Genomic DNA, 25,525 nt, shown 5'->3' with positions numbered 1-25,525 from the left:
CTTTTTATAGCCGAGTCCGAACGCCGTGGCGCAGTGCGACACTTCTTTGGAGAGAAGTTTTACATGGCATATTATCGCACAAATGTTGCCAGCATTAGCCCCTACTTAGCCCTGAAAAAATATCAGTATCGTGCTCTACTTTAACATTTCTTTAATTTGAACCCCAATTGCCATTGGTTTAGGGGGAGTTTATGGGTTGGCACTACCCCCAAATAGTTGGGCTCAAACTTAGATATCAAATCCGTTTTCGACTATAAAATTTATCGCCATAGTAGGCAATCATGACCGGTTTGAAGGGAGTTTAGAGGCTGACTCTGAAGTAATAAATTTGCCTCTGACATGTCTTTCATTTGAGTACAATATATTCTCGGTCTTCCTACATGGCACCTTTCAATTGATACCCATATTGCCAAAAGCGGTGAAAATGTCCTCTGTGGGCTTTTTTGGGGGTGTGAGACCCCCTGAAACTAAAGAGTGAAATTTGTATAATAAATTCGTTCTCTACTCTTAAATACCTATCATTTGATACCCATATTGTTCCAATTAGTGCACATGTCCGTTCGGGTGGGTTGTGGGATGGGGCGTCCCCCCCGATTATTTGACCCCCAAATTTTTTACCAATTTCGTATTTTAGGGGCACCTTAAGGTGTAGGTGTAAATTTCGGTGCACGCATCTCCGAGATCTGGCGTTTTTGAAAATTGGGGTATAGGGGAGGGCCCGCCCCCCCTTCGGATATCAAAAAATATGTAGTAACCTGTTTTCACCGGTGGCTCAATCTCTACCATCTGTGAAAATTTCATGCAAATCGGTTCAGCCGTTTTTGAGTCTATACGGAACAGACAAACAAACTAACAAACATACAAACCAAGCGCAACAATTTCATTTTTATACCCTACACCACCACTGTGGTACAGGGTATTATAGATTTGTGCATTTGTTTGCAACGCTAAGAAGGAGAAGAGCTAGACCCATAGTATACAGATCGTCTCAGAATCATTTTCTGATTCGATTTAGCCATGTCCGTCTGTCCGTGAGTCCATGTATTCTTGTAATCAAAGTGCAGGTCATATTTGTTGTCCAATCATCACGAAAGACGAACGCTACTGATTTTGATAAAAATCGGTTCAGATTTAGATATAGCTCCCATATATATGTATCGCCCGATTTGCACTTAAATGGTCATAGTAGCTACAATTTTCAACTGATCTGCATACAATTTCGAATGGATTGCTTTGTTACTGATCCTAACATATCTGCAAAATAGTGGTTGGTGTGTGTTGCTATCTTTGGCTTCCCTTTTTCATTTGCATCTCCGATCATTGGGCTCGTCTCGAAAGAGAAACAAACAAAAATTGTAAAATTTAATGATCTCGCCCCAACAGGCAAAAAAAAAAAATTAAAAATTCGGCAGAGCCCGGCCGGGATTCGACCTGGGCACACGGAGCAACAGCGTGAGCTATTGCCGTTGCCTTAGCGTTCGAAGCCATCAATACAACTTCCAACAGATGATCAAAATCATGTGTGCTACGGAATAAGTGTAACTTACCACAGACAGAATGTCTGCCATTATACAAAAATATATGCATTGGAAAAAGTACAGCTAATAAGCTGGGTTGTCGAGCTTGGTTAATGTGGTAATCGTATCATAGATGCGTTTTCGCAATTAAATACGATTCAAATACAACATACCAACGCATGATCCTTGAAGCCATCATACCTAATATGGTTGAAAAGTCTTCTAACCAAAGACGAAACGCATCCCATAGTGGTTGGTGTGTGTTGCTATCTTTTGCTTTCCTTTTCCATTTGCATCTCCGATCATTGAGCTCGTCTCGAAAGAGAAACAAACAAAAATTATCTGCAAAATTTCATCAATCGGTTCAGATTTAGATATAGCTCCCATATATCGCCTGATTTGGGTAGGGTAGGTGTAGGGAATTATATAGTCGGCCCCGCCCGACTTTTGCCTTTCCTTACTGGTTATAGATTATGAAAAATGTGCAGCAATATAGGTATGTATTTTCTTCATAGGATGTGAAGAAGATATTTTGAAGAACACACTCTTTTGATATCCCTTTTTATCGAGGTAGTCAAATAAACTCTTATTTATGGCAATTATTGATGTGCATTTGGTAGATTTTCGATACCATCTGCTTTAATTGGAGTGTACAAATTCCATTGCATTTTAAACATCTGCATGGGATTTGTGTCTGATGATGCATTAACACTTGCCTCTGAATAATCAATTGAACGTAATTATTATTTTGTCTGATGACTGTCCATTGTGTGACTACATCCGATAGTCCTAATTGAGCATAGATCAAACACTATTTGCTATTGACATGACTTTACTATCCACCAGTAGCCGTTAGGCTAATAAAGTTTAAATTATTATATTTCCATAAAATAGTAATTGGCACGTTAATGGTTGCGTCGCCAAAGGTGATTAAGTCAGGTTTTCTGCTCATCATATTTAATTATTAAAGTATATCTACTAGACCCTCCCACTCTATAAAGGAGAATTTTTTTGTAAATAGGAAAAAGCATATCCTCCTTTTTTTTCTTTTGAGCCCAATAAGCAAAATAAGAATATAACAGCTATCTGATGAAGATAACCCATGCCGACACATCGTCCAAGAATAGATGTTGAGGATTTTAAGTATTTAGATAAAATACTTAAGCAAAGTACATATGTATATGGGGTTTGAAGTTAAAATATCAACCGTACTCTGTGCCAATTAAGCGAAGCTCCGATTTCGCTTAAAATTCGGAACAATGTTTTATTTTAGATCACTCGACGTTCAGCACAATTATTGTGGGATCTTACGTCAAGTCATTATTCCAAATTATATGCTCCAGGTTGGTTCTATGTGGTGTTATCGAAATGATCGATAACTTCCTAAATATACTCTGGTATTTATCAGCTGTTTAACACTAGACAGCTGTTTAGAATTAAAAATTCCAATATTTATTTTTAGGAGGCCATCTTAGCGCAGAGTTTAGCATGTCCTCCTATGACGCTGTACGCCTAGATTCGAATCCTGGCGAGAACATCAGAAAAATTTTCAGCCGTAGTTATTCCCTCCTAATGCTGGCGATATTTTTGAAGAAAAAAACTTCTCCCCAAAGTTTTCGCACTGCGGCACGCCGTTCGGACTCGGCTATTAATAGGAAGTCTCTTATCATTGAGCTTAAAGTTGAATCGAAAGGCATTCATTGATATGTGAAAAGTTTGCTCCTGTTTCTTAATGAAATGTTTGTATTTCTAAGGATAACATAACAAAACATTTTGTTATGTTATCTGGAACTACCGAGTTCCAGAAAATAATCGAAAATACCCTTTTTGTCAGTGGCAGATATAGCTGTCATATTCACCGAATTTCCGAATTATTACCCAACTTCGCTGAAATTTAGTACATTGAATTATGTTGGGTACCTTAATAGCCGAATATGATCTAAATTTAACTTTATTTGAATATAGTAGCCTTATAGACCGATCTCCCAGTAAAAGGTCTTGGAGTTATAAAAAGTGTGTTTACTATGCAATATTGCTGAATTAATCAACAGTGAGTTGCATAAGAGACCCCAATAGCTTTGTTTTATGATGTACATTGGATTGACCTGATTTAAAGATTTTAGGTTTTGCATCTATCCAATATGGAGCAGTAAGTTGGTTAGAGTCCCTCGATATCCTTGCCTAATCATAGTTCAATATAGCTATATATCGACCCATTTTCCGAAAAAAAAAACGTCTAAAAACCGACCGACAGTGAAATCGAATTTTAAATGCGCCTTTTATTGGGCCAAGACTTGAAATCGAGATATCGGTCTATATGGCAGCTATATCCAAATCTGGACCGATCTGTCAGCGGCCTAACACAACATACTGTCCCTAATTTCAACAAAATCTAATAATAAATGTGGCTTTTATGGGCCTAAGACCCTAAACCGGCAGATCGGTCTATATGACAGCAATATCCAAATCTAGACCGATCTGGGCGAAATTAATGAAGGATGTCGAAGGGCCTGTCGCAACTCACTGTCTCAAATTTCAGCAAAATCGGATAATAAATGTGGCTTTTATGGGCCTTAGACCCTCAATCGGAAGATAGGTCAATATGGCAGCTATATCTAAATCTGGACCGATCTGGGCCAAATTGAAGAAAAATGTTGAAGAGCCTAACACAACTCACGGTCCTAAATTTCAGCAAAATCGGGTAACAAAGGTGGCTTTTATGGGCCTAAGACCCTAAATCGGCGAATCGGTCTATATGGGGGCTATATCAAGATATAGTCGGATATAGCCCATCTTCGAACTTAACCTGCTTATGGACAAAAAAAGAATCTGTGAAAAATGTCAGCTCAATATCTCCATTTTTAAAGACTGTAGCGTAATTTCAACAGACAGACGGACGGACATGTCTAGATCGTCTTAGATTTTTACGCTGATCAAGAATATATATACTTTATAGGCTCGGAAATGGATGTTTCGATGTGTTGCAAACGGAATGGCAAAATGAATATTCCCCCATCCTTCGGTGGTGGGTATAAAAACGTTTGGAATGTATTTACGATAAACAAAACACTTTTTATACCCTCCACCATAGATTTGGGCTATACTAACTTCGTCACTTTGTGCGTAACACCTAAAAATATGCGTCTAAGACCCTATAAAGTATATATATTCTTGATCGTCATGACATTTTAACTCCATCTAGCCATGTCCGTCCGTCCGTCTGTCTGTCGAAAAGACGGTAACTTTCGAAGGAGTAAAGCTAGCTAGCTTGTAATTTTGCACAAATAATTCTTATCAGTGCAGGTCGGTTGGGATTGTAAATGGGCCAAATCGGTTCATGTTTTGTTATAGCTGCGATATAAACCGATCTTGGGTCTTGAATTCTTAAGCCTCTGTGCTAAGTATGGTTTAAATCGGTTCATTACCTGGTATAGCTGCCATATAAGCTGACCTTGGATCTTGACTTCTTAAGACGCTAGAGGGCGCAATTCTCATCCGATTTGGCTGAATTTTTGTACAACGGCTTCTCTCGTAACCTTCAATATACGTGTTCAATATGGTCTGAATTGATCTATAGCTTGATACAGCTTCCATATAAACCGATCTCCCAATTTTGCTCTTTAGCCCCATACAAGGCGCAGTTCTTATTCGAATGGACTGAAATATTACACAATGAATTCTACAACGTTCAGTAATCAATTCATTTATGGTCCGAATAGGACTTTAACTTGATATACAATAGCTACAACAGCATGACAGTTCTTATTCATTATTCTGTATAGACATGAGCTTTAACATAGCCCCACAAAAATAGATTATAGGCGTTATATCGCACGATCTAGGAGGCCAATTGAGCGGTTCCGAACGTGAAATAAAATATTCACCAAACTCGCCTCTCAATGAGTCCATTGTTACGCATGTTGTGTGGCATGTGGCACCTTCTTGTTGAAACCACATGTGATGCAAGTCAAGCTCTTGCATTTTGGGCAAAAAAAGTTGGATATCGTCTCACGATAGCGCTCACCATTCACAGTTACGTTACTATTCGCATCATCTTTGAAGAAGTACGGTCCAATGATGCCACCAGCCCATAGACCGCACCAAACTGTGACTTTTCCTGGATGCATTGGTAGCTTTTGGAATGCTTCTGGCTGATCTTCACTACAAAGTCGACAATTCGTACCCACTGAGGCAAAAATGCCCTTCCTCGCTCAAAGGAAGAAGCGCGCGATAAACTTTCTTAACAGAGCACGCATTATAACAATAAAATTCAAGAATTTGTAAGTGTTGTTGGTTTGTAAGACGATTCAGACCAAACTGAAAGGTTTTGACAGTGAAACGAAACATTAAACGTGCGTGAGCTGTTTAAACCCGTATTACCAAAAAGATAAAAGCTTAAAAAATCACCCTTTATTTTCCGATTTGGCTGATATTTTGCACGAAGTGGTTTGTTTTGACTTTCAACAACTGTGCCAAGTATGGTCTAATATAGCTCCAATATAAACCGATCTCGGATTTGGCACAGATTTGTTCGAAATATTGTATTCGTCACATACAGACACATTTATCGGTAAAGATCTTTTTTTATACCGCAAACGAAGTGTACAATTTTTTTGTGAAAGAAGTTTGCTGCTCAAAAACTTCGTCTATGACTAATGAATTATTTTTTTACTAGTTCTTAAAACTAAATACGTTATCACAGTAACATTTTAACCCAGAACACATGCCAGCTCTGGAGGCCACCTTAGCGCAAAGGTTAGCATGTCCGCCTATGACGCTGAACGCCTGGGTTCGAATCCTGGCGAGACCATCAGAAAAAAAAACTTCACCGGAGGTTTTCCCCTCCTAATGCTGGCGACATTTGTGAGGTACTATGCCATGTAAAACTACTCTCCAAAGAGGTGTCGCACTGCGGCACGCCGTTCGGACTCGACTATAAAAAGGAGGCCCCTTATCATTGAGCTTAAACTTGAATCGGACTGCACTCATTGATATGTGTTTGCCTCAGTTCCTTAGTGGAATGTTCATGGGCAAAATTTGCATTTACACATGCCAGCTCTGAGAACTACTGATTGATTACAAAAGATATATAAATAAAATAAAAGTTTATTTTTTCTAAACAAATTTTTATTTTATCTTACTTGAACTTAGTTAGTTTAAGCATTTAATTGGCAATGTATGGTTATCACAGGACACCAATATACTCCCACAGTGTGATAATTTGAAATCTTTGACTTGTTCTTTGTGACAGCAAATTATTAAATTAATAGTTGCTATTTAGATGAAATGAAAGCCAAGCCAAAAATTGCCTGCCAATATGTTAAGCTGCCAGCTGTCATTACTGTTTAATAACTTCTCTATACACATATGACTAATTGGTATGATGTATAGATTTAATATTGCTAGGATGAAGAGATTACATCTCTTGATATATATTTCATAATGCACTGAGAAAGCCAAAAGCAGGAGCTAACAAAAGACAGTGTACATACTTATGTACATATGTGTGCATCAATAGACTTTGCTGTGAAATAGGACTTTGCCTGCCGACTCTAAACAGATGCCTAATGAACATTTAGTCAATATGTCAAATTGGTCGATATGGCCTAAACGATACAAAGTTTATAAATTAAATGCTTATGTAGCTTAAATATTAACAAACAATTAGCTGGTCTTTCATGTTTTTAAAGAAAGGCACACAAACACCTGAATAAATATGATCAATTAAAGTAGATAATTTATCATTTAACTTAACTTAAAGTCTTTAAATATTTGATTTGGCTTTACATATAAGGGATGCAATGTGGAACTAGAATATAGGAAAACAAATAGTACATGGGTGAGATAAGTAGGTTAGTTAAGAGATTTTGGTACAGGGTTTATAACTTTGTGCATTTGTTTGCAGCGCTCAGGAAGGAGAAGAGCTACCCCCTTCGATAAGTTTATCGATCGCTTTATAATCACTTCCTGCTTCGATTTAGCTATGTCCGTCTGTCTGTCTGTCCATATATTCTTGTAATGAAGGTGCAGATCGAATTTTTTGTCCGATTTTTATAAAATTTTCCGTTTTATTATACCCAATACCGAAGGATGGGGGTATATTCATTTTGTCATTCCGTTTGCAACACATCGAAATATCCATTTCCGACCCTATAAAGTATATATATTCTTGATCAATGTAAAAATCTAAAACGATCTAGCCATGTCCATCTGTCCATCTGTCCGTCTGTCTGTTGAAATCACGATACAGTCTTTAAAAATAGAGATATTGAGCTGAAATTTTGCACAGATTCTTGTTTTGTTTGAAGATGGGCTATATCGGACTATATCTTGATATAGCCCCCATATAGACCGATCCGCCGATTAAGGGTCTTAGGCCCATAAAAGCCACATTTATAATCCGATTTTGCTGAAATTTGAAACAGTGAGTTGTGTTAGGCCCTTCGACTTCCTTCGTTAATTTGGCCCAGATCGGTTCAGATTTGGATATAGCTGCCACATATAGACCGATCCGCCGATTAAGGGTCTTAGGCCAATAAAAGCCACATTTATAATCCGATTTTGCTGAAATTTGAAACAGTGAGTTGTGTTAGGCCCTTCGACTTCCTTCGTTAATTTGGCCCAGATCGGTTCAGATTTGGATATAGCTGCCACATATAGACCGATCCTCCGATTAAGGGTCTTAGGCCCATAAAAGCCACATTTATTATCCGATTTCGCTGAAATTTTAGACAAAGAGTTGTGTTAGGCCCTTCGACTTCCTTCGTTAATTTGGCCCAGATCGGTTCAGATTTGGATATAGCTGCCATATAGACCGATCCGCCGATTAAGGGTCTTAGGCCCATAAAAGCCACATTTATAATCCGATTTTGCTGAAATTTGAAACAGTGAGTTGTGTTAGGCCCTTCGACTTCCTTCGTTAATTTGGCCCAGATCGGTTCAGATTTGGATATAGCTGCCATATAGACCGATCCTCCGATTTAGGGTCTTAGGCCCACAAAAGCCACACTTATTATCCGATTTCGCTGAAATTTGGGACAGTGAATTGTGATAGGCCCATCGACATACTTTGTCAATTTGGCTCAGATCGGTCCAGATTTGGATATAGCTGCCATATAGACCGATTCTCCGATTTATGGTGTTAGACCCATAAAAGCCACATTTATTACCCGATTTTGTTGAAATTTGGGACAGTGAGTTGTATTAGGCCCTTCGTGATCTTTCTTTAATTTGGCTAAGTTAAGCCCCTTGACATACTTCTGCAATATCGCACAGATCGGTCCAGATTTGGATATATTGCTGCTGCAATAGCTGCCATTTAGACCGATATCTAGGTTTAGGTTTTGGGGCCATAAAATAGGCATTTATTGTCCGATTTCGCCGAAATTTGGGACAGTGCTTTGTGTTAGGCTTCGATATTTTTATACAACTTGGCCCAAATCGGTCCAGATTTGGATATAGCTGCCATGAAGACCGATATCTCGATTTAAAGTCTTGGCCCCATAAAAGCCGCATTTATAATCCGACTTCACTGAAATTTGGCACAATGACTTATGTTAGGCTATTGGACATCCGTGTCGTATATGGTTGAGAACGGTTTATTTTTAGATATAGCTACTGTATTAATATTTGCTCCAAATCGGAACATATTTTGATATAACTGAAATGGGACATAAGGTATGAAATTTTCACCGAATTTTGGTGAAAGGTGGTTTACATATATACCACCTCGGGTATCCAAAGTTCGGCCCGGCCGAACTTAACGCCTTTTTACTTGTTTTGTTACTTTTTTGGTCCAAGCACAAAAGCTATTGATTTTTTCAAAATCAGGTTAAAGTATAGCCCCCATATATATCTTTCACCCGATATGGTCTTTTAAGGCTGTAGAAGCCACAATTTAGATCCTTACCAAATGGCACGAAACATTTTTTTGACGTCCTAATATTTGTGCGAAATTTCATCAATATTCAGTTCAGTTTTAGATATAGCCAAATAGACATTAGATATAGATATTGATGATAAAAAAAATTTACAAGGCTCTGCTCAGTTTTTCAATAGATATGCAAAATTAAAGTCTGACTAGTTTTTTTTACCATGGACAATGTCTTAATATAACCCCCATAGACACCTCCCGATCTCCCAAAACCCTAGCTACACCAATGGCTGTCATATAGACCATTATCCCGTTTTACGGTCTTGAACAGTCAATTGTGTTAGACACCTCGCCCCGGTAGCCGAGTTGGTAGCGTGCTTGGATTACCAGTGCAGGGGTCGTGGGTTCGATTCCCGCCAGAAGCCTTGGTCTGTCGCAACTGTGGCAACACAATGCACATAAAATTGTCTAAGTAAGTCTGTAAAGGACTGCCACTCTTACCTAACCTACACCTCTCGATGTTTGTGACGAGTTTGACCCAGAGAGAATCAAATTTCGTTATGGGTTAGGTTAGGTGGAAAAGAGGGTGCAGCTATCAATCCGCTGCATGCCACTATGGACATACAACTAAGTCAGTAATCGGCTTGTTGTACGCTCTAAAGTAACCTCTAAAAAGAAAATTTAAGATTAGGAGTTCTGCGCTATTTATAAAGTCCTTAATTGTTTTCAATATCACTCCCCTAAGTTGGTTAATGTTGTGGACACACACCTTATACCCGGTATCTGTTGGACGCAAAAGTCGGGCAATGACAAAGGAAATGCTCCAACGTCTCATGATTTTCCCCGCATGCTCTACACATGATGCACCGATTTTACATAAGTGAGCTCGTAGTCCCATGTGTCCCGAGATACCAATAGCTATACTGACCTCCTTCTTGCTTCCTTTCAGTAATAGCCTCGTCTTCTCACGATCTGGATCCCCTATAGGATATTCGCCGTCCTACCGATCGTTTCGCTATTCCACAATGTTGCATGCGCATTCGTCGCCCACTCCCTTAACTCGGATTGCGTCGACCCGAAAGGGTTTGGGTAAACCAAGTTTATTGACGGCAGTCCTCTGGCTTTCACTGACAAATCGTTTGACATTTCATTCCTCTTTCCTCCGTTATGGCCCGGCACCCAAACGATGCGGATTTCGCCATCCTTAGAGAAGGCGTTAATCTCCTTCTTACACTGCAGGACTGTTCGTGACCTTATCGTCCTGGTTGTTATTGCCCTTATGGCAATTTTACTGTCCGTAAAGATGTTCACACTCGACATCCTCGCGTTAGTACCACACCTCCTCACGCAATCCGTTATCGCTCGGATCTCCGCCTGCAGGACCGTATTATAGTCAGGCAGCCTAAAACAGATCTCAGTCCCTGGGTTCTCAATGTAAACTCCCAGGTCCACTCTGTCCTCAGGCTTTGATCCATCCGTGCCAAGACTGTGCCGATGGCCGCAGTGCTCATCTTAGGTATCAGGGTTCATCTCAGGTATCCGATCTGAAACCTCTTTCCTTCTTTCCAGGTTTCCTATCGTCGCCTCGATTATACCGCGATTGTATGAGCTGCTCCCATCCTCAATCCATTCTTTCATAGCCTTAAATCTTATAGCCGCTGTGGCTGCCTCACACTTAATCTGTATGTCAATGGGTCGGATATCTAGAATAGTCTCCAGTGCCCTAGTGGGCGTGGTCCTCATCGCTCCGCCTATGCCAAAAACAACATGTTCTCTGAACCTGTTGTATGGTCCTTATGTTGCACTTTTTCCCCATAGCAGTCCACCAAACTACAGATGCGTAAGTAAGTATTGGTCTAATCACGCTCCTGTAGAGCCAGTGGACTATCCTCGGATTCAGGCCCCATTTCGAGCCTACGCTCCATCTATACAGTGCCCAACATCTGTGAGCCTTCTCAGTACGCTCCTGAATGTGACACTTCCAATTCAGTTTCCTGTCCAAGATCACACCCAAGTATTTGACCTTGTCAGATATCTAAATCGTCTTATTGAGGAAACGTGGTGCGTTAAATTCGCCCACCTTCGTCTTTCTCGTGAACAGGCATATTTCAGTCTTCTCTGGGTTAACATTGAGACCTCTGGATTTAGCCCAGTCGTATGCCATATGCAAGACCCTTTCGGCCCTTCTGCATAGCTCGTTCGTATCCTTACCCCTTAGAAGTATTATAATATCGCCTGCGTAGCAGACGGGTTCGAATCCTTACTCAGTCAGCATCCGTAAAAGGTCATTTATGGTGGTCGCCCATAGGAGTGGCGATAAAATGCCCCCCTGTGGCGTGCCCTATGTCACTTTCTACCTTATGTTTATGCCATGGGACACACAATTTATCCACCTGTTCCTTAGCATATGGTTTGTCCAGTCTCTAAGAACCGGGTCCACCCGGTACTGGTCTAAGGATTGGATCAGTGTGTCGCTCCGCACATATTTAAAAGCCCCCTCGATGTCAATGCAAACTGCCAGTGTGTACGTTTTGGCATCGAAGGATTCATCTATTTTATGCACAACCTCGTGCAGGGCAGTCCCCACCGACCTTCCCTTGATATAGGCATGTTGTTTGTATTTGAGCAGTTCGCTGGATGTCATCCTCCTTATCGATCGGCTTAGAATCATATTTCGATATAGTTGCTATGGGTTCATAAATGATGAATTTTGGATTTTTAGAATAGCTTCTTATGCGCATTATTATTATTAAAGCCCTTCATCGATTATGCAACAATATTAAATTTATGAAATAAATCGACAAAAGCTTCCTCGCAACAAAATTAATCATTTTATTTTGCCTAAAAGTCACACATAACGATTACATTTTAACAAACATAATTCCTTGTGTCATGCTAAGAAATATGCGCTTGAAACAGAAAATCGTTTTTTGACCTCTTTGCCCACGGAAATACCAGAGAGCTTAAAAATAGTCACGGAAAATAAAAGACACAAAATTTTCAAAACAGATGTGTCCATTGCCCAATGATGTAGAAGTAGTGTCGTCAAATAGAGACAGTTTTGGTTTAGAGCAAACTACAAAAACAAAATTCCAACTCTTCTAAAACATAGAGAAAGTATTTTAAGGAATTTAGAAATACTTGGTGATAAATCACTTTCTTGTGGCATGTTGCGTATTTGGGGATAAAAAATCAATAGTTTCTTTGTCACGGGCTCTTTTGTTTTGGTTGTTCACCAGAGATCACATTTGTTTATCCAATGTAGAAAATACTACATTGATATTTCTGCACCCACGCTTTTTTATGGAAACTAAAAAAATAAAGATAAATTTAATGCCCTACACTAGACTCACCGAATAAAGCAAGTTTGAGGGAAAGGTTAAAAGAACCAGTAAAGAATGTTTATTCCTCTAAATTTGTGCTAATATAAAAAGTAGTTAAGGTTTTAATAACCGGTGCTGTAATGTTTAATTACAGTATGCTGGCAGATGAAACTTGCCAAACATTGCCATAATCGTCGTATAGTACGTTCCGGGGCTATACCAAAATCTAATTATTGAATCAGCTTGTTTCCACTGATAGCGAAGTAAAGTCTGTAAGGACAAAGAGACAAAATAATTTTTTCGACAGCGACCTGTACCAAATCAAAATGTCAACAAGTAAAAAGGCATTAAGTTCGACCGGGCTGAACTATAGATACCAACCACCTGGGTTATACAGTTGCGGTCAAAATAATAGCACCAATATAAATGTTTCAAATCAATTTTATTCCATACTAGCTGACCCGGGCCCGCTCCGCTGCACCTTCTTTTACTTTATATGGAACAAAAGTTTCCTTGGAATATTTATTTTCGACAACTAAAGATCTTTTAGTGAAATACCATGCTACGAAAATAGTATATCGCTTGACTAACAGTTTAACAATATAAGTGCCTTTATCTGAATCCCATATGATCTTTATTGGTCTACGAATTTAAGTTTGGATGTAAAGTGTACTCCATTCTTAAAATACTTTATTTCAGCCGGATATTCTCTTGGTATCTGATTTAAGGGTGTTTTCGGGGGTGAGGTGGTCCCCCAGACACTTGGTCCTGAAAAAATATCAGCATCGTCCTCTTATTTCCAATACCATTTATTTAAAACCCATATTGCCATTGGTTAAAGAGGAGTTTACAGGATGAGGCGTCTCCCAAACACATGGCCCCAAAATAGGTTATCAAATTCGTTTTCTAATCTCAAATACCTTTCATTTAAGCCACATATTGGCATGGTAGAAAAATTTGTTCCCTTTGGGGGTGTTTTGGGAAAGGGGTGATGCCCTAAATACATGGTCCTACGTTTGGATACCAAATTCGTATTCTTCTCCCAAATACCTTTATTTGAGCGCCATATTGCGATGGTCACTAAAAAATTACTGTTTGTGGGGTATTTTGGGAAAGGGACCAGAAAATTGGTCCCGAAAATGGGTATCAATTCTAGCTCTACCCTCCAACTCCTTTCATTTAAGCCCCATATTGACATGGTCGGTAAATATGCCCGATTTAGGGGTGTTTTTGGAGTTGGGGTGGTCCCCCAAACACTAAGCCCGGAAAATTTATCAGCAACGTGCTCTATTCTCATACGTCTATATATCATTTATTTGAACCCCATATTACCATTGCCCTCAAAATTGGATATCAAACTCGTTTTCTAATCTCATTTAAACTCCTTGTTCCAAAAGTCGGCAAATATGTCCTCTTTGGGGTATTGGATTAAAACTATGAATACTTAGTTCCACTCTTTTTAAGACCCAAATTGTCTTGGGGAGCAAATACGTCCTATTTGGGGGTTGTTATGGTGGTGGGACGTCTCCTAGACAGTTAATCCCTAATGTTGATATCAGATACGTGTTATACTCCCAAAAACCTTTAATTTGAGCCCCACTATGGAAGTCGGCAAACAAGACCGTCTTGGGGGGTATTGGGGGATGGGCGGCCACTCAGTGAGTTGGCCTTGAAAATAAATATCGGATTCGTGTTCCACTTTAAAAACTTCTTATTTGAGCCTCATATTGCAATATTCAGAAAATACTTACAATTTGGTTGGTGTTGTGGGGGTGGAGTGGCCCTATTGACACTTTTCCCGAATATTGATATCAAATTCGTGCTTTACTCCCAAAGACCTTTCATTTGAGCCCCCCAAACACTGGGTCCCATATTTGGATATCAGATTCGTATTCCAGATACAAATACCTTTTATTGAAGCCCCATATTCCCATGGTCAGTAAATAAGTCCAGTTTGGGGGGTGTTTTGGGGTAGGGATGGACCCCCAGAAACGTGGTCCCACATTTCGATATCAGATTTGTATTCTACTCGCAAATACCTTTCATTTGAGTCCCATATTGCCATGGTCGATAAATATGTCCGATTTAGGGGTGTTTTGGGACTTGGGGTGGTCCCCCTAGCACTTGGTCCGACAATTGGATATCAGAAAAGTTTTCTCATCCTAAATACCTTTCATTTGAATTCCATATTGTCGTGATTGGTCTACATATATGTTTGGTAGGTTTTAGGGTGGGGCAGCCCCCCTAGGTACCCCATCCAAAATTTGGATACCAAATTTTTATTTTTAGGGTACTATATGAGAGCACACAAAATTTTGCTTAAATCGCACCACCCATCTCCGAAATCTGGCGTTTCCGAAAATTAGGCTAAGGGGGAGGGTCCGTCCCCCTTTCAGATATCAAAAAATGTAGTACCCTATTTTCACCACGGGGCCATTATGCACACAATGTGAAAATTTCAAGAAAATCGGTTCAGCCGTTTCTGAGTCTATAAGGAACACACAAACATACAAACAAACAAACCTACAAACAAACACAAATTGATTTTTATATATAAGAAGATTGATATCGGAAGGGGGCGGACCCTCCCCCGTTACACCAAAAATACCACCCAACATTAAAAGTTGACCGATCAGGACAATATGGGTACCAAACGAAAGGTACTGGAAAGTAGAATACGAATATGGTTTGATTCTAAGTATCCATAGGGCATCCCCAACCCCAAAACTCCCACAAAGAGACATATTACACGTTCATGTCAATATGGGCCTCAAATGAAAGGTATTCGTTTCAACGTTTAGGGGCTCAGTCCACCTCCGAAAAATGGCCCCAATGGGCGTAAAACCCATTATGACTATATGGGACTCGGCTGAACCAATTTTCTTAAAATTTTCACGGATTGTATAGTTTTGTCCGGAAGAAAACATAGGCTATATAATTCTTTGACAGATGGGGGCGGTTCCTCCCCCTTACCCCCAATACACCACCCAAAACCAAAAGTGGGCCGATGGGCACAATATGGTTATCAAATAAAAGGTATAAGAGACTAGAAAACGAATATCGCCTTAATACACTATTTTGGTCCAAATACCCAGCTTGCCGTCTCAACCCCCTTTAAACAGATATACTAGAAGATCATGTCAATATGGGATTCTAATGAAAAGTATTCGGCATTAGATTACAAATTTGACATAAAAAATCGGGTCCAAGAAATGGAAGGTCGCCCCACTCTCATATACCCCCAAACGGGCATATTAGCCATTAAGTAAGAAATTAATGGCTTTTTTTACTTGTTACTTTTTGCTAGTGTGTTTGGGAAAACTTTCCTGTTGGAAGACCCAAACTAGCGGCATATCACAGGAGGCATATGGAAGCACATTTTCCTCAAGAATGATGACATGTTGGGTTGCATCCATGATATTTCTAATCCAATATATTGCCCCAATATCTTGGCATGAAAACTAATCCAACAGCATTATTCTGAAACCCGCATGCCTTTCAGGTCTTGTTATGAAATGCGATTTTATACCCTCTGCCATAGGATGGGTCTTTACTAATTTCGTTATTCTGTTTCTAACACATCGAAATATTGATCTGAGACCCAACAAATGATTGTCTTGACATTCAAAGTCGATTTAGCCATGTCTTTCCGTCTGTCCGTCCATCTGTCTGTCGAAAGCACGCTAACTTTCGAAGGCGTATAGCTAGGTGCTTCAAATTTTGCACAAACACTTCTTATTAGTGCAGGTCAGTTGGGATTGTAAATTACCAAATGTTTTGGTGAAGGTGACATATAAACCGATATCGGATCTTGACTTCTTGACTCTTGAGCCTCTAGAGGGCACAAGTTTTATCCGATTTGACTGAAATTTTGCATGAAGTGTTTTGGTTTGATCGTCAACAACTGTGGCAAATATGGTTAAAATCGGTTCATAACCTGATATAGCTTCCATGTAATCCGATCTCGGATCTTGAATTCCTGAGCCTTTAGAGGGCGCAATTATTATTCGATTTGCTTAAATTTTGAGTGATTGTTTTGGTTTGACCATCAACAACTGTGTCAAGTATTGCTCAAATAAGTTTATAACCTGATATGTTATTCCTGAGCCTCTAGACGGCACAATTCTTAGCTGATTTGGTTAAAATTTTGCGTGAAGTACAATATTTTGGTTTGACTATCAACCATTAAGATTCAAATCGGTGCATAACCTGATAGAGCTCCCATATAAACCTATATCGGATCTTGATCCCTAGAGTCTCTAAAGGTCACAGTTCTTATCCTGATTGGCTGAAATTTTGCATGATGTGTTTTATTATGACTTTCAATAACTCTATTAAGTATGGTTTAAACCGGTATATAACCCGATGTAGCTCCCATATAAACCGATTTCTGATCTAGACTTATGAGCCTCTCGAGGGCGCAATTCTTATCCGATTCTTCTGAAATTTTGCATGACATCTTTTGCTATGACTTCCAACAACAGTGCTATGTATGGTCCATAACCTGATATAGCTGCCATATAAACCAATTTTGGATCTTGACTTCTTACGCCACTAGAAAGCGCAATTCTTAACCGATTTGGATAAAAATTTGCATGATGTCTTTTGTTATGACTTATCATTACTGAGCCGAATATGGTTCAAATCGTTCCATAACCTGATATAGCTGCCATATAAACCGATCTGGGATCTTGGCTTCGTGAGCCTCTAGAGGGCGCAATTATTATCCGATTTGGCTGAAATTTTCTACAACGTCTTCTCCTATGACCTTCAATGTACGTGTCAAATATGGTCAAAATCAGTCTAAAGCCTGATACAGCTCCCATATATACCCTTCGCCCGATTTTACTTCTTGTGCCCCTAAGGGGGGCAATTCTTCTTCGAATTGGCTGACATTTTACACAATGACTTCTGCTGTGGTCTCCAACATTCAATTCAATTATGGTCTGAATCGGGTCATAACTTTATACAGCTCCAAGAGCATAGCAATTCTTTTATTTCGTAGTTTGTTTACCTAAAAAGAGATAACGAGAAAAAAACTCGAAATATGCGATCCATGGTGGGGGGTATATAAGATTCGGCCTGGCCGAACTTAGCACGCTTTCACTTGTTTATACATATGGCGGCTTGCCAGAAATCAACATTAACGGATATTGTATTTGAAAAACCCAAGACAAATGAAATGAGTTAAGTAAAGATCACACCATGGTCGGCATACATTTTTTGTGTTTGTATTCGCGTAAAGCTAATTGGGAAAACCCAAAGAATAAATTTTACTATAAATTAGCCAAGTAATCTCAAAAACGGAAATGGATTAGGAAAATGTTTATAAAATAAGCCTATGTGTTTAAATACTTCCATGTCCAAAGAACGCGGCAGTTTTATCCATCAATCTGCGTATATTAAACATAAATCATACATGGCCACATTAAAAATACCGCCATGGTATGGCAACTGTCACAGTTGTTTATATATAAAATTTTTTAAAGAAACGTTAACAGTATTTTTAGTTAAAGAATTTTTTAGTTTCCATAGTCTTTCTTTATAAGCTGAATACTTTTGAAAATCTTTTGTGCTTTTATTTTAAATTTTTTAGCGAATCAAAAATCTTACTACGCTATACTCAATCTTTGTTTAAATATTTTTGTTTTTTTTTTTTTTTTAATTATCTCATCTCATCTTAAGGAAAATTTTGTTTACCTAGTAAATGTTTTCATTGTGAATTCGGTGTTTATTATCGCCTAGCTCACATCGTAGGATCATTAATTCGATTTTATATTTTTTATTTATTTTCCGCCTTTTAACATAAGAACGAAGTCATAAATTTGAATTTTCATACATTTCATTCCTCTGTGTGGGGCTGTGACCCAGAAAATGCCAAAAAGAAAAACATTTCATAACACTTTTGACGTTCGTTTCGGTTTGACGCCCAAAAATAACAATTTCCGAACAACGTCAGTTTTTTAGTGCGTGCTGGTATTTGATCGATTATAAATATGCATAATGACGATTTTTGATTTTATAGTATCATCGAAAGATTTATTTATGCAAGAGAAACACTTAATTTTGGTGCGAAGAGAAAAACATATTTCCATCTTGATCATCTTATATACAGTGTCGTGCAAAACTTTTCATACTTCAGCCAAATCTAGTAATAATTGCGCACTTTAGGGGCTGAAGAACTAAACTAGTTAGATCGGTTTATAGGGGAGCTGTATTAGGGTATAAACCGATTCTTACCATATTCGACATATATGTTAAAGGTCACGAGAGAAGCCATTGTACAAAATTTCAGCCAAATCGGATAGGAATTGCTCCCTTTTGAGGCTCAAGAAGTCAAGACCCCAAGTCGTTTTATATGGCAGTTATATCAGGTTAAGGACCGATTTGAATTATTCTTAGCACAGTTGTTGAAAGTCATAACAAAACATGTCATGCAATATTTCAGCTAAATCGGACAATAATTGCGTCCTCTAGTGGCTCAAGAAGTCAAGACCCCAGGTCGGTTTGTATGGCAGCTATATCAGGTTATGGACCGATTTGAACCATTCTATATCTAGTAGAAGTAGATTACAAATATGACATTAAAATTTGCTTTCAACTCTAGTTGGCGACTTTTCTCCTAAAGATCCGTTAAATACGCCGGCCCCAAAACACCCTCCAAACGGTCCATATTTACGGGCCATGGCAATATGGGACTAAATGAAAAAAAGGGATTTGAAAGTGCAGCACGAATTTGATATCCATATATGAGTCGAAATGTCTGAGATGCCATCCCTGCCCTAATGAGATCATTACCCCCGAGTCCACGCCGTTTGGATGGCATCTCAGACATTTCGACTCCTCTTTGGGGATAGTTTTTTAAATGATCATGCATGGCATTGTACCTCGCAAATGTCACCAACATTAAGAGGGGATAAACCCCGCTTTGTCCGATGTTCCCGCCAGGATTCGAGCGCGTTCATCGTTATAGGCTACAATGGCACGAATTCGATATCCGCATTTAGGACGAAGTGTCCACACCCTATACAGATATTAGAGAGTTAAAGAAGGCGCAGCGGAGTGGGTCCGGCTTGGCTAGGTTAATTTAGTGTATTCTCTTTGCAGAATTAATAATGGTAAGTGCTCAAGTTCCTACCCGGCCGAATCTGGCACATTGTCAATTATACCCACCACCGAAGGATGGGGATATATTTATTTTGTCATTCCGTTTGCAACACATCGAAATATCCATTTCAGACCCTATAAAGTATATATATTCTTGATCAGCGTAAAAATCTAAGACGATCTAGACATATCCATCCGTCTGTCTGTTGAAATCACTCTACACTCTTTAAAAATAGAGATATTGAGTTGAAACTGTGCACAGATTTTTTTTTGTCCATAAACAGGTTAAGTTCGAAGATGGGTTAAATCGGACTACATCTTGATATAGCCCCCATATAGGCCGATTCTCCGATTTAGGATCTTAGGCCCATAAAAGCCACATTTATTATCCGTTTTTGCTGAAATTTGGGACGGTGAGTTTTCTTAGTCCCTTCGACATTTTTCTTTAATTTCATTCAAATCGGTCCAGATTTCGATATAGCTGCCATATAGACCGATCCTCCGATTTAGGGTCTTAGACCCATAAAGGGCGCATTTATTGTTCGATGTCTCCGAAATTTGGAACAGTAAGTTAAGTTAAGTCTCTTAACATAAATCTGCATTATGGCACAGATCGGTCCAGATTTCGATATAGCTGCCATATGGACCGATCTCTCGGTTTTATGTTTTGGGGCCATAAATAGCGCATTAATTGTCCGATGTCGCCGCAATTTGGGACGGCGAGTTGTGTTAGACCCTTCGACATCCGTCTTCAATTTCACTCAGATCGGTTCAGATTTGGATATAGCTGCCATATAGACCGATCTGCCGATTTAAGGTCTTAGGCCCATAAAAGCCACATTTATTATCCGATTTTGCTGAAATTTGGGACGGTGAGTTTCCTTAGGCCCTTCGACATTTTTCTTTAATTTCACTCAGATCGGTCCAGATTTGGATATAGCTGCCATATAGACCGATCCTCCGATTTAGGGTCTTAGGCCCATAAAGGGCGCATTTATTGTTCGATGTCTCCGAAATTTGGAACAGTAAGTTAAGTAAAGTCTCTTAACATAAATCTGAATTATGGCACAGATCGGTCCAGATTTCGATATAGCTGCCATATAGACCGATCTCTCGGTTTTATGTTCTGGGGCCATAAATAGCGCATTAATTGTCCGATGTCGCCGCAATTTGGGACGGCGAGTTGTGTTAGGCCCTTCGACATCTGTCTTCAATTTCACTCAGATCGGTTCAGATTTGGATATAGCTGCCATATAGACCGATCTGCCGATTTAAGTTCTTAGGCCCATAAAAACCACATTTATTATCCGATTTTGCTGAAATTTGGGACGGTGAGTTTCCTTAGGCCCTTCGACATTTTTCTTTAATTTCACTCAGATCGGTCCAGATTTGGATATAGCTGCCATATAGACCGATCCTCCGATTTAGGGTCTTCGGCCCATAAAGGGCGCATTTATTGTTCGATGTCTCCGAAATTTGGAACAGTAAGTTAAGTAAAGTCTCTTAACATAAATCTGAATTATGGCACAGATCGGTCCAGATTTCGATATAGCTGCCATATAGACCGATCTCTCGGTTTTATGTTCTGGGGCCATAAATAGCGCATTAATTGTCCGATGTCGCCGCAATTTGGGACGGCGAGTTGTGTTAGGCCCTTCGACATCCTTCTTCAATTTCACTCAGATCGGTCCGGATTTGGATATATCTGCCATACAGAACGATCTCTCCATTTAATATTTTGGTCCCAAAAAAGGGGCATTTATTGTCCGATGTTGCCGAAATTTAGCACATAGAGTTAAGTTAAGGCCCTCCACATGTTTCTATAATTTGGTCTAGATCGATGAAGATTTGCATATAGCTGTCATATAGATTGATATCTCGATTTAAAGTCTTGGCCCCAAAAAAGGGGTATTTATAATCCGATTTAACTGAAATTTGACACATTGACTTATGTTCGGCTTTTCGACATCCATGTTGTATATGGTTCAGATCGGTTCATTTTTAGATATAGTTACCAAAAATACCAATATTATGTTATACACAATTGAACAATGACTTGTACTCATTAGTATTTGGTCCAAATCGGATCATACTTCGATATAACTGCTATGGGGCATAAGGTATGCAATTTTCATGGGATTTGATGAAAGGTGGTTTACATATATACCCGAGGTGGTGGGTGGTCAAAGTTCGGCCCGGCCGAACTTAACGCCTTCTTACTCGATTTTAACTAAGTAACAAATAAGTTCAAAAAGAAATATTCACAAAACCCCTCTTAATTAGGCTTTATTTATTACTATACACCATTTTACACTAAATCCGTTGACTTTCAGTCGTAAATCTAACAAAAAAAATTGGCAATCTATTGCTTGCGATGGTGTAATTATAGACGGACTATTTACACTTAAGTCATTGAACCAAAAATATAGATGATGCAGCAAATGTAAATAAGTTAAACAATAAATTTTGTCAATATCTGTCAAAGAAGTGATATAAAAAGGGCACCGTATATATAAATGAAAAGCGAAAATAATGGCATGTTTTTTGCTTATTTATTGTTTTTTGGAAAATAAAAAAATGTTTGGTTTTTGTCTCCCTTCAACGTGTTTTTGCTATTAACTTTTAACAGATTATTTTGTGTTTTTTTTTTTGTTTATTTATTTAACACATTATTTAAATTATCATTGATAAAACATACGTTCGATGCGTTTTTATCACTTGAATTGATGAGTTTTTTTTTTTTCGTTTTATTGATCATTTGTTTGCTTAATCGATTGGCTTTGCATCAGCATTATTAACAGCATTGCATTCAATGTTATTAACTCCTTTTGCAATGGTGAACACAATGATTGAATGAAAGTGTATTTGTGTGCGTGTGTGTGTGAGTTCGTATCTCATTTGTTATTGGCTCACAAATCAATATTGGCTTTGCCTTTTACTGTGATTTGTTTTCTTTGAAAATATTTCTGCCGTTTTTGCTCTTTGTTTGTTTTGCCTCCACGTGAAATGCTTTTCAAATAATCATAATTCATATTTTTTTTCTTTTTCTTTACTACATTTACTGGGAATTTCCGCGATTTTTTTTTTTATAAAATTTTTTCACTTTTGTTGATGTGCTATAGGAAAAATGGGAAACAACATTGAATTTGATCTGATATTTTGCTTTATGGATAGGTTCACACATACATGCATGTACGATATTGCACTTTATATGTATGAGTGCAATTGCATTCAAATGCAATAAAATGTATTGCGTTCATAAATTTTATTCGGTGAAAATTAACAAATGACTTTTATTGGGTTTTATCACTTTGCTGACATATTTATTTGCATTTTTTTTTTAAGTACATTTTCACTTGATGTAGTAGTTGGTGTTGTTGTTGTTTTATTTTAGACGGTGTGCGTGTGCGTATTCTTTTTTTTTTTTTTTTGTCAACACTACACTACTACGTATAGGCCGCGTGTGTTTGCGCGTTTTACTTTTTCACTCACTTAATTTGTTATTTTTAACTTTTGAGTAGGGGAGTGTTTCTTCATTTCATATGAACACAGAATTTTTTTCTTATGTTTTATTCTTTGGTTTTTTTTTTGTGTTGGTTGTTTGCACTGATTCCACCACAATCACGCTCTATCCGCTGACGTTGTTTCACTCTCGACGTTTGATGTTCAACTGAAAAGTGTACCGATCTTCCGATTAACATTTGGGAGAATTTAAGGATCGTTTCTAGCTGAATGCAGAGAAAGAGAGAGAGAAAGCAACTTCTTGAAAATTTTGAATTTTTAAAATAGAAATGTTCCCTTTTAAAGAGAAAAGTGTTGTAAATTCAGGGTATTGCTATATTCCTGATAAAAGAGAAATAATGATTTGTTTTGGAAATCTTAACGTCTCTCTTACTTGGAGACACAGTGGTCTAAAAATTCATAGAATAACAACTAACAAAACCCAAAAGTCTTTTTACTAACAAAGTGAACATTTTCAGCAAAATGGTAGCAGGTGTTAGTAAAATGCACAAAATTGCAAATTTTGCCCATGAACATTCCACCAAGGAACATGGGCAAACTTCTCACATATCACTGAGTGCAGTCCGATTCAAGTTTTAAGCTCAATGATAAGGGGCCTCCTTTTTATAGCCTAGTACGAACAGCGTGTCACAGTGCGACAGAAGTTTAACATGGCATAGTACCTCACAAATGTTGCCAGCATTAGGAGGGGAAACTTATTTTACTTACTTACTTTAATTGGCTATGACAGAATATTTGTTCCACCAGCCAAACGTAGAATAGCGTTCCAAGCGCCTAGATCTTCTGCGCTCATTCTAAAATCTCTAACACCAAGTTTCGAGGTGTCTCCCACAACTGGGGCTTTTGGTCTTCCCGGTTTGCGTGTACCACCGTGTTTGCCTCCAAAAGACTTTTTTGCTGGAGCTTCTTCATCCATTCTGGCAACATGACCTAGCCAATGCAGCCGTTGTATTTTGATGTGTGTAACAATGATATCGTCGTCATACAGCTCGTGTTTCATACGTCGCCTATATTTTCCATTAACGCAAACTGGTCCATATATTTTACGAAGAATCTTTCTCTCAAATACTCCAAGCACTGCCTCATGTGCTTTCACAAATACCCATGCTTCAGAACCATATGACAGCATGGGTAGTATGAGTGTCTTGTATAGTGTAATCTTCGTCTGTCGAGAGGTGGTCTTTTTTCTAAACAGCCTACTTAATGCAAAGTAGCATCTGTTTGCCAGTATTATTCTTCGCTTAATCTCAAAAACTGGTGTCATTCGTTTCGATTACGGCGGTGCCGAGGTAGATAAAGTTACTGACTGTCTCAAAGTTGTGGTTCCCAACTTTCTCCATTTTTTTTTTTATCTGCTCGGTTGTGCAAGGCTTCTTGGGAGTTGAAACCATCCATTTCGTCTTATGTCCATTTATTTGCCACACCCATTTTCACTGACTCTCTTTCGATTCTTTCAAATATCGTCGATATCGTCGTCATAGGCGAGTAGCATGTGTTCTCTTGTGATTAGTGTGCCATATCTATTCACATCTGCATCTCGTATAATCTTCTCCAGCAGGATATTAAAGAGATCACACGATAGGCTGTCTCCTTGTCTGAAGCCTCGTTTGGTTTTAAATGGTTCGCAGAGATTCTTTCCTATTCTTACTGAGGAACGCGCATCAGCAAATGTCATCCTGCAGAGTCTTACTAATTGTGCAGGGATACTAAACTCAGACATGGCTTGAAATACCTTTGAACGTAAAAGAGTATCGAAGGCGGCTTTGTAGTCAACAAAGAGATGGTAGGTATTGATTTGTCCTTCTCGGGTCTTTTCCAGGATTTGGCGCAGTGTGAATATCTGGTCCAGGGTGGATTTACCAGGTCTAAGGCCTCATTGATAGGGCCCAATTATCTCATTGACACAGTACGCTCGAGAGTATCTTGTATACGATGGGGAGGAGACTTATTCCTCTGTAGTTTTCACATTCCGTCTTGTCTCCTTTCTTCTGTACGGGACATAGTATGCTGAGGTTTCAATCATGGGGTATGCGTTCTTCTAGCCAGATTGCGCAGATAAGCTGATACATAGCCTTATCAGCGTGTCGCCTCCGGTCTTAAATAGTTCAGCTGGTAACCCGACGGCTCCTGCTGCCTTGTTGTTCTTTAGTCGAGTCACTGCTACTTGGACCTCATTTTGACTA

At 38.8% G+C, this 25,525-nt stretch overlaps 1 protein-coding gene across 7 annotated transcripts in view; it reads right to left on the bottom strand.

The window, feature by feature from the left end:
• LOC106095633 (uncharacterized) overlaps nucleotides 1-23,476 on the bottom strand; it is a 219,967-nt gene extending 196,491 nt beyond the window's left edge. For 3 of the 7 annotated variants that reach the window (XM_059361970.1, XM_059361973.1, XM_059361975.1), the window contains exon 1: nucleotides 23,313-23,476. The gene's annotated coding sequence lies outside the window, so the exon portion shown is untranslated. Of the gene's footprint in view, nucleotides 1-22,518; nucleotides 23,280-23,312 lie in introns of those variants that run through there. The other 4 variants (XM_059361968.1, XM_059361971.1, XM_059361969.1 and 1 more) reach the window with 3 other exon arrangements.
• Between the last annotated feature and the right edge of the window lie 2,049 nt (nucleotides 23,477-25,525).

The sequence above is a fragment of the Stomoxys calcitrans genome, chromosome 2 (assembly GCF_963082655.1).
Source record: "Stomoxys calcitrans chromosome 2, idStoCalc2.1, whole genome shotgun sequence".
NCBI classification, from domain to species: Eukaryota; Metazoa; Arthropoda; class Insecta; order Diptera; family Muscidae; genus Stomoxys; species Stomoxys calcitrans.
The sequence above is the reverse complement of the archived record's forward strand: the minus strand, read 5'-3'. Positions and strand labels throughout refer to the sequence as shown.